The sequence below is a fragment of the Bos grunniens genome, chromosome 11 (assembly GCF_055505025.1).
Source record: "Bos grunniens cultivar Pamir isolate PY7600 chromosome 11, Bosgru_T2T1.0, whole genome shotgun sequence".
In the NCBI taxonomy this organism is placed as follows: Eukaryota; Metazoa; Chordata; class Mammalia; order Artiodactyla; family Bovidae; genus Bos; species Bos grunniens.
Window position 1 is genome coordinate 78,817,532 of NC_141175.1, and position 11,099 is coordinate 78,828,630.

Sequence of the window (11,099 nt, forward strand, 5' to 3'; positions counted from 1 at the left end):
TCAGTTGAGGGACACACTTGGGTTGCTTCCGGACTGTTCATGGTCTTATCATGGAGCCTTTGTGATTGTACAGACTATGCTTGTCTATGGTTTTCCACTGGGCATCCCCTCTCAGTGATGCCCTGCCACCACTTCCATTGGTAGAGACATCAATACCTCAGTCGCTCATGGTGCCAGAGCAGGGCTGTTTTCCCTCCAGAAGTAATGACGCCCTTCCCACGTGTGTGCCCCCCAATAGCGCCACTTCTACCCGTGTCTATTAAACTCCCTTGTTTAGGTTCATCTGCTTGGCTTTCTCTATAGGACAGGCTGGAAACAGATGCCAAGTTTCCTCCATTAGCTATCACTGAGCTCATGTTCCAACTCATGTAATTCTCTTCTCCTTAGCCAAATGGGAAAGCCCTTATGCTTCAGAACTCTTGGTTCCAAGTGACAGAAACCTAATTCAAATAAAAGTTAATAGCAACTGAAAAGCTTAGGGATGTCTCTTATTTCAGGTGGATCCAGGAGCTCAAATCATGCCAACAAGGTCTCACTCTCTCTCCTTCTCCTCCCTCCCTCTCTTCCCCTGAGTCTTCTCATCCCTTCTTGGCCCTGCTTTTCTCCATGTAAGCTGTATTCTCAGGTCGGGCTTTCCCAAGTGGAGCAAGACAGCCACCAATTGCTCTGGACATTTATTCTGCCTAATTAGTACCTAAAGGAGAGTTTATCTTTCCCAGGAGTTCCAGCAAAAGTCCTAAGTCTGAGACTCACTGGTCAGGCTTGGGTCATGTGTCCACACCAGAACCTATCATTTGGCCAAAAGATGGAATGTTCTGATTGGCCAGGTCTGGGTCTGGGGCCCACCCTCATTTGGAAGCCAGCCCACTGGAAATTTACAAAGACTGATGAACAGGGAGTTCCACAAAAGAAAATCAATGGGGAACGAACACTGGGTACACGTAGCAAATGTCACTGAAATCATGCTATAAACTGACCTGTCTGGGGTCTATCGTACTAACTTATCATACACGTTTAGATATGCCTGAATCCTAGTAGTAGACATACCTAGGCTGAAGCCAAGACCCCTGCTATGTGTGATAAATTAATTTATGAGATTCTAGAAGTTTATATCCAAGATATTACTGTTCCTAAGGAGGGTTTGTAATTGAACATGAACAAATCCTTAGTCCAAGAATTTTTGCCCTGATAGTTGAATTACAGGCTTCCATAGCAGGACAGTGGAGAAAATATTTTTTAATTCAAGAGGCCTTTTGGAGGGACTTCCCTGTTGGTCTGGTGCCTCAGACTCCATGCTCCCAATGTAGGGGGCCTGGGTTCAATTCCTGGTAAGGGAATTAGAGACCACATGCTGCAATTAAGAGTTCTCATGCCACAGCTAAAGATCCTGCATGTTGCAACTGAGACCTAGTGCGGCCAAATAAATATTAAAAAAAAAAATTTTTTAAAAGAGGTCTTCTAGAGACTGATGCGAAGTAAGTAGTTACACATCCTATAGTTACACATATAGGATCTGAATGTCTTTGACATCAGTTCATAGTATTTTCATTTCATAGTATTTTATCCATGCCACGGTTGAGTGGAATCAGGTGGGGGAGGTGGTAGAGGGCCCGGGAGTTATAGACAACGCACCTGGATGGAGGGGAGAGACCTGGCTGTAGCAGCACAATATAGCTCTTCTCTGAGATTCCCCCCCTCCCTCCTTTTCTCCCCTCCTCCTTCCTTATTCCTTTGTTGCCATGGCAACTGATGATATGCCCTCATCCTCTTCCCCTCTCTGGCTGGATCCAGTCCCCAGGCTCCATCTCTCTGTCTCACCAACCTCACAGGGCTGTTGCCAGCCTCTCTCCACATCCCTAAGCGAGGACACCCAGCTTTGCCCTCTGCCTGCAACGCACTCTCTTGCCTCATTTCTCCACCCCAGGCCCCAGCCTTGCCCCTTCTTTAATCCTGTCCAGGCTTGAGTCAAATTCCCATTTTCCTTCAAGTTGTATGAAAATTAGATTTTTCCCATTCTAACTTGATTTGAAATGCATAAAGAGATCTGTCTCTTGAAACACCTCAAGGTGAGGCAATTTGTGAAGGGAAGAAACATCCTTTACTGCTGCTTCTCTGCTTAATGCAGGGCTAGAGTGAATCACATTCTATTTTTGTAACTAGGTGTATTTTCTGTTTAAAGAATTCCCCCAGCACATCTCTGAGTGAAACAGAAGACTGTATCATAAGGGAAATCACATCTCAAGTTCAAAGGTTGTGAGTTGGTGGGCCTGCAGACTTTTGTTAGGTCCAGAGAGTGCCTAAAAAGATGGAGTCAACAGTTAAAAATCAGCAGGTGTCACTTAAAAAGACTGGATTCCTGGCTGCCCTTAAACTAGACACAGGGTGAAAATGGGCAGGAGGGTGGGAGTGGGGTGGGGGCTGCCTCTTTTGCACTGATTCTTCCTTTCTTGTTAGCTCCACGTGGCCAGCTCCCGTCTTTCACCTGCCCCACCCGAGCCAGTGAGTGAGGACTGACATGCGTGTCCCCTCTCAGAGATATTTCCCTCCACAACCTTTAGTGGGAGGAAGGGAGAGAATGGGCAGAATAAAAGGGCAGGTTTTTCAGTCGAGTACCTTTGAAGCCTCTACCCCTAGGTGTGCACAATATAGAGAGATACAGCGGACCTCACAATAGCATTTGAAATACAGTAACATCACTCTTCACATTTATTATCAAAGCAGCTCTGAATCTCATTGACATCCAAACAGACGAGATAGATTTCTCAGCATTCTTTAAAGCAACTTTCAGCTCTGTGTTATACTTGGTCCCAGCTCAGGAAGCTCAGGCAACTCCTGAACCTGTCTGAGTCTCATTCTTATTGGCAGAGTGAGGATGGTTATAGTACTGTCTCACAGGGTGGCTATGGGATGAGATGAGTTGACATGGACGGGACAGAATATACAGTAGCTACAGGGCAAGTGCGTGAGCCCTTCCCTCCTCTCCAAGACATCTTCACAGAAGGTTTGAGCTCAGAGTCTTCTCTCAGGCCGTCTACTGCATCCTTTTGTTCATCGACTTGTTCATTCATTTGCTCCTCAAGCATTGACCGAAGCCCTGGCAGTAGGGTGGTCCCTGCAGCACACAATTAGCTGCTCCAGCTGGGAGGAGAGTGGCTCCATGGCAGAGAATTTCTGGCATATGCCCTACCTAGGGGTGGGGGAAGCTCCCAAGGACACCCCCCCACCTCCCTCCTGCTGACCCCCACCTTCTCAACCAAGGGTTGCCTTGCTCAGCACTTTCTGCCTGGCTTTCCGGTGGCTCTCTTCCAAGACCTGCTTTCTGCCCCAGGACCCTACAAAGGCTCCTTTGATGCAAAGTTTGAGGCAAAGTGACTGTGTCATTTGATACAAATGAGGCTCATGAGGGTAAAAAGTGTAGCTTTATTCTCTTATTTGGGGATTTTCTAGCCCAGAGAAAAGCTAGCTGCTGAATGGGGCTGGGGAGGAAGCCAGGAGGGAGAGGAAACGCCAAGAATTGGGAAACTCAGTGCTTGTGTTAGCCCTGAGATTAGCAGCTGCAAGCCCGGGGTGTGACCTGCACACCAAGAGGTATCTCCCACTCAGCCAGACTCTGCTTCCAGAGCTGGTGGGGGTATGAGCCCCGCCCCCCAACCCCGGACATTGTCTGCGCAGGGACCTTTCCTCCCCCCAGACCACCAGACTCAGCATCCTCAGCAGTTGGGCCTGCTCCCGTGGTCCCTGCCCCCTTTCAAAATGCATAGCACCTGTTCCCCTTCCTCTGGCTGATGGGGTGTCAGGGACCAGAGGGGGATTTCAGAGGATCCACAAAAGCCCCCTACCCCAGAAGGTCTCCCACACTCACTCGAGGGCCAGCCTCATGGGTGGACCACCACAGCACTGCCCCCAGTCTCTATGCTTGGTGGGGGGGGATGGCCTGCACTTAGCCAGACCCCACAGTTGGTTCCAGGATCCTCTGTCCCCACCTTGAAATCCTCAGTGGTTCTTGAACAAGGGACCCTCACTGTCCTTCTGCATTGGGCCCCGAAGATCCTAGAGCTGAGTCCTGATTGCTTCACTTCTCCCGGTTCTTAAAGTCAGGTCTCTGACCCCTACATTCTCTGCCCTTCTCTTACTAACACCTCTCATTTGTAAAGCTGAGCCTGCACCCTGTTATCACATTGTCACCTTGAGTCCCTAAATCACTGACTCTTGGCAGAGGCGTTTGGGGGATTTGTCTCCTGACCCCAGGCACTTTGATGCCACCCCTTTGTTCTTGAGGAACCAAAATGCTTGCCTCCTAACCCTCTCTGTGATCCCCTCTTTCTTAAAGTATAGGAAATTTGCAAGTCCGACGCTCTTAGAGAGCAGCAAACCTAGCCCTCCGAGGGTGCTTAATAAATACCAACTAATGAACCTGCCCCTGCTGCTCCTTCGGCTAATTAAATCTAAATGAGTCACAGACTTTAAATTATGCAACAAGGCTTGGCCAAAACAGCTTAAAAATGTGGGAGTCCTAGCTTTTCTACTGTGCCCTGTGGAAAAAAAATCCCGTCTTTTAATCATGCTTAACCTTCCTGAAAGAACAGTGGCAACCTTTAAATAATGAATGAATGTATATTAGCAAGATTTTCCCCCAAGCTACAACAGAGCCAGATCATAAAAGGGAGAGAGGCAGAGACAGGCCTGGGGGGATTCCGGAAGTTTCTGGTGAACTGCGGAGTGCTGGGAGCAATTATTTGGTTGCTCAGAAGCCCAGAGCAAGGGCTGGTGAAGAGCGTGGAGGGGAGGGGTGGAAATATGGCCACTCAGTCTGTGCCTGCCGGCTGTGAGGGGGCTCCCACAGCCCTCGTAGGGGCTGCACGCTCGCTTATCCTCTCTCCTCTCCTTCCTGTCTGGCCTTCACACCCCACCACCCACCCCGCACTCCCCCACCACCGCCCCCAGCCCAAGACCCTCCAGGCCGAGAGCACCATCTTTGCAACTGAACAAAGGTTGAATCACTTCACCTAGAGCAGAGCTCTTGTCACGTCCACGTGTACAAGAGTCATTGAGAATATTGTCAAAAATGCAAATGACCAGTGGGTCCAGAGTGGGGCCTGGGATGCTGCACTTCTAAGATACCTGGGGCTGCTGGTCCTCAGATCCTGTGTTGAGTCACAAGGATTTAGTTTGTAATGAAGCTGAAAATGTTACAATCAACTGGGGCGGTGTTCAAAGTCACCAAACTCTCTGGACACGATCTCAGATCAATTAAATTGCAATTTCTGAAATCAGACTCAAGGCTCTTTGGTCCTATTCTCTCCACCCCCCACCTTTTTATTTTATTATTATTATTATTTTTTAAACTGAGAGCCTAGGTAATTGGTAGGTCACCCAAATAAAGCCTAGAAAGCTTAACCAACTTGCTTGCCATCGCCTGTTGAAGTGGATTAGAAACGGAGATGGCAGGGAAGTTGGAAGCCAAGCCTGCTCCTCCTTCCCTCCTTGCAGATCTGAGCATTTCCAGGATCCTAGCCTGTCCCTGGGCTCAGGGTTGAAACCTATGTGATTCCACTGGGACAGCAGGCAAGATTCTTCTATCTTTCTCTTCCTAAGACTGCTTGAAACTTTATTATTAGTGCTTAACTGCTTGGGCTAGAGTGGAGTGTACTGTGTAGGATCTGTTATGCTCAGTCTTCAGCAACACAGTGTGAGTGGGATGACAGGATAGATTTTGGGGACAGGGCTCTGTTCTGCGGGATCTGGGACTCAGGAAGGGGAGGGACTCTAGAGGCAGACTGGCCTCCTCCGGCAACCTTGCACCGAGGGGTGTGCCCCCAGGCAAGGCTGAAGCCCTTGTTGTGTAAGATCCTGGGGCCTCAGGCAGAGGTCAAGAGGATGAAGGCAGAGCTGTTCCAGTCCTGTATTGAGAGAAAACTGTGACCTTCTTGCTGTGGTATGTGAGTGAGGCCTTAAGGCAGAAGTGCAGCCATTGACCAGACCCAGCTTGGCCACAGCTGTGCTCCACCCAATTGTCTCAACCCCCACAGGACTGTGATGCTGGGTCAGCACTGAGGCAGGGAGTGGGAGCTGGGCCTAAGAAAGCAGCAAGGTACTGTAGACACAGTTATTTGCTTATCCACTCCTCTCTTTCCCCTCCTCCCCATACTATCAGAATCTTAATTTTGTTCAAGGCTGCAACAGTGTCCAGGCAAAAAACTTACTATACTAAAGATGTCCTGAAGCTAGGAGCAGCAACGTGACCAGTGTGAACCATGAGATGCAAGCAGAAGTCTCTAAGTGGATCTTTCTGGAAAGCTTTTAAGAGGTGGCTTCATTTCTTTTCCCCCTTTGCTGACCAGGAGTTGATACCTGGAGCCATGGCAGCCATATTGAGATTATGAGGCTAAAAGCCATGAAGTGAGTAGGATAAAAGCCATATGCTAAGGATGGTGGAACGAAAAGACGGGTCCTTTATGACTTCCTAGAGAAATTTCACCATCACAGACTGCCTTACCAGGGATTTTGTGAGACATGTAAACTTCTACTTTGTTAAGCCACTGTGACTGGGTTTCTTTTACAGCTAAATGCAATCTTCACATGGGACGTTAGAACAAATGTTCCTAGATTGGAAATGGGAAGAGAAGGTCAAGGCAAGAACGTGGTCCCCAGGAGAGGGGATGGGTGGAGAATTTCCCCTTTTTAGGGGAGGGTCACAGTTGTTGTTATTCAGTCACTAGGTAGTGTCTGACTCTTTGTGATCCCATGGACTGTAGCATGCCAAGCTCCTCTATCCTCTACTATCTCCTGGAGTTTACTCCAATTCATGTCCATTGAGTCAGTAATGCTATCTAACCATCTCATCCTCTGCCACCCACTTCTCATTTTGCCTTCCATCTTTCCCAGCATCAGAGTCTTTTCCACTGAGGCGATTCTTCTCATCAGGTGGCCAAAGTATTGGAGCTTCAGCGGCAGTCCTTCCAATGAATATTCAGGGTTGATTTCCTTTAGGATTGATTGATTTGATCTCTTTACAGTCCAGGGGACTCAAGAATCTTCTCCAGCACTACAATTTGAAAGCATCAATTCTTCAGCGCTCAGCCTTCTTTATAGTCCAACTCTCACATCTGTACATGACTATTGGAAAAATCATAGCTTTGACTATACAGACCTTTGTTGGCAAAGTGAAGTCTCTGCTTTTTAATACACTGTCTAGGTTTGTCATAGCTTACTTCCAAGGAGCAAGCATCTTTTAATTTCATGGCTGCAGTCATTGTCCGCAGTGATTTTGGAGCCCAAGAAAATAAAATCTGTCACTGCTTCAACTTTTTGTCCTTCTATTTGCCATGAAGTGATGGGACCAGATATTATGATCTCACTTTTTTTAATGCTGAGTCTCAAGCCAGCTTTTTTCACTCTCCTCTTTCACCCTCATCAAGACGCTCTTTAGTTCTTCACTTTCTGCCTTTAGAGTTCTATTATCTGCATATCTGAGGGTGTTGATATTTCTCCCAGCAAACTTGATTCCAGCTTGTGATTCATCCTGCCCGGCATGTCACATGATGTACTTTGCATATAAGTTAAATAAGCAGGGTGACAATATACAGTCTTTCCCAATTTTGAAACAGTCTATCGTTCTATATTTGGTTCTAACTTTTACTTCTTGACCCGCATGCAGATTTCTCAGGAGACAGGTAAGGTGGTCTGGTACTTCCATTTCTTTAAGAATTTTCCACAGTTCATTGTGATCCACACAGTCAAAGGCTTTAACATAGTCAATGAAGAAGTAAATGTTTTTCTAGAATTCCCTCACTTTCTTCATGATCCAATGAATGTTGGCAATTTGATCTCCAGTTTCTCTGCCTTTCCAAATCCAACTTGTATATCTGGAAGTTCTTGATTCACGTACTGCTGAAGCCTGGCTTGAAGGATTTTGAGCATATGAAATAAGTGCAATAGCACAGTAGTTTGAACATCCCTTATTTCCTAAGAGATTAAGTTCACATTCCTCAGACCAACATTTAAAACTATAAAATTTGGTTCCAAATCACTTTTACAGGTCTGTTACTATTCACCAGAGTGAGGATGAGCCTACTCCTCTCTTTGAATTAAGATCCCACACTGGTCTGAATTCATGTGAGTTCTCCCTGCTCCTTTCTACCTGTCCCAGGCTTACTGGCCCCTGTGAGCTGCTCTTTTGAGAAGACTTCTGATCACCCTGCGCTCCAGGGCCCTCTTGTTTAATCTCCTTCATCACTGAGGTCTATGTGCCTGCTAGTTTCTTTACAGTTTAGTGTGTATCAGCTGCATCTCCCCAGCAAGGCTGTGAAATCCTCCGAGGCAGGATTTTAGGAATGTATAAGTGTATAAACATCATGTATTTTGGAGTCAGACTTGAGATCTAAGATGGTTTTGGGTGCGTCACTTAACCTCTCTGAGCCTCAGTATCCTTGGCTGTGAAATGGGGATGATATACATGTCTACCTCCCAGGCCTCCATAAAGCTTGTAATCAAGTACCAGGCACATTGGAGATGCTCCGGAAGGGCTTGTGTGTTGACTTGTTGCCTGCTTGGTAACTCCAGGCTGTGCCTTTTTCCTATCCTTTGCATCTCTCTTCGTTTTTCTCTCTCCCTTCCTTCTGATTTCCTACTTTGCAACTGAACTGGGAGGCCTATACCAAATCTGGGGAGTGACCATGAGTTGCTCCCATTTTTACTGAGGGCACATCTTCTCTTACTGGCTCCAGTCTTCTGTCAGAGTAGGAGGAGGGACAGAAGGGAGATTTCATGCCCATTGCTAAGGGGGTGAGAAGAGATGCTAACAGCTGAAGGTTTATTTAGTCTTTCTCTAAAGATTTAATAGGAAAATGGGTGCATTTAATCTAGTTTTATCTGGCAACAGGCTGATTAAATAAATGGTATTATAGCACTTGTTTTTTTCCCAAACTCTCAATTCTATTTGCTCTAGCAGATTAAACATCTGGACCTTAATCTTTTTGATATCCTGATCTCCTCCTTCAGTTCAGTTCGGTCACTCAGTCGTGTCCTACTCTTTGTGACCCCATGGACCACAGCACACCAGGCTTCTCTGTCCTTCACCATCTCCCCAGGCTTGCTCAAACTCACGTCTCTCGAGTCAATGATGCCACCCAACCATCTCATCCTCTGTCGTCCCCTTTTCCTCCTGCCTTCAATCTTTCTCAGCATCAGGGTCTTTTCCAGTGAGTCAGTTCTTCACATTAGGCGGCCAAGTATTGGAGTTTCAGCTTCAAAATCAGTTCTTCCAATGAATATACAGGACTGATTTCCTTTAGGACTGACTGTTTGATCTCCTTGCAGTCCAAGGGACTCTCAAGAGTCTTCTCCAACACCACAGTTCAAAAGCATCAATTCTTTGGCACTCAGCTTTCTTTGTAGTCCAACTCTCACATCCATACATGATTACTGGAAAAACCATAGCTCTGACTAGATGGACCTTTGCTGGCAAAATAATGTCTCTTTTTTTTAATATGCTGTCTAGGTTTGTCATAGCTTTTCTTCCAAGGAGCAAGTGTCTTTTAATTTCATGGCTGCAGTCACCATCTGCAGTGATTTTGGAGCCCCCCAAAATAAAGTCTGCCACTGTTTCCATTGTTTCCCCATCTATTTTCCATGAAGTGATGGGACCATATGCCATGATCTTAGTTTTCTGAATGAGTTTTAAGCCAGCCTTTTCACTTTCTTCTTTCACCGTCATCAAGAAGCTCTTTAGTTCTTCTTCGCTTTCTGCCATAAGGGTGGTGTCATCTGCATATCTGAGGTTATTGATATTTCTCCCCGCAATCTTGATTCCAGCTTGTGCTTCATATAGCCCAGCATTTCTCATAATGTACTCTGCATATAAGTTAAATAAGCAGGGTGACAATGTACAGCCTTGATGTACTCCTTTTCCTATCTGCAACCAGTCTGCTGTTCCATGTCTGGTTCTAATGTTGCTTCTTGACCTGCATACAGATTTCTCAGGAGGCAGGTAACATGGTCTGGTATTCCCATCTCTTTAAGGATTTTCCACAGTTTGTTGTGATCCACTGGTGGCTCAGAGGTTAAAGCGTCTGCCTCCAATGTAGGAGACCTGGGTTCGATCCCTGGGTCGGGAAGATCCCCTGGAGAAGGAAATGGTAACCCACTCCAGTATTCTTGCCTGGAGAATCCCATAGACGGAGAAGCCTGGTAGGCTACAGTCCATGGGGTCACAAAGAGTCAGACACGACTGAGCGACTTCACTTTCACACACTCAAAGGCTTTGGTGTAGTCAATAAAGCAAGATCTTCTCCTTCTTTTGCCTCAATCCTTGCCCCCCGGAAACCCAGATCAAATTAAGAGATGGTGAGAAGTGACCCATAGCAAAAAAATTCTATTGAAACTTTAATGAGAAATGACCATTTTATTTCCTTCAAGTAAATACCTGCCACATGCAGCTACAAATGGGAACAGACGCATTGAATGGGGTGGAAAACAAGAAGTCACTGTGGACTGAAGTGCATGATAATGTGTCCTGACGTTGAATCCTAGGGTGGTCTTCTCTTTTCATGTATTTTCACTCAGCATCACTCAGACAGCCCAACAAGACAGAAATGTATTCTTTTGTTTCTCTTAAAGCAGAGCCTCATGCCCAGAAAGAGGAGGGGGTCCAAAAAAAAAAAAGATTTGACTGATCGCACAGCTGTGTCCATTCGGTTTGCTGCGTTATTCTTGAAGTCTCCTGCACTGGCCATCATTCTCAGCTGGGGCTGGTGGGGTCGGGCAGCTGACAACCTCCTGTGTGTGTGTGTGTGTGTGTAGGGGATAGGGGAGTTGAACACACACACACTGGGCCACTTCATTTGTGCCCTCTGTGAGCCCGCTAGTGCCCAAAGTCTGTTCCTTTTAGTCGTTGCTGCCTGCTTATCTGTGTACCTGTCTATTGTAGACAGCTATTAGCTGTGTGTGTGTGTGATTTGAGGGTTGGGCTGTGTGGCCTGTTTGGTTTTGTCCCCCCTCCTTCTACTTTTCCACTTGTTGTGGTTCTAATCAGACATCAGTGCCTCCTCCCCAAGGCCCCTTGGAGTATGCCCAGATTTTGCCCCCACCTCACCCAGGCC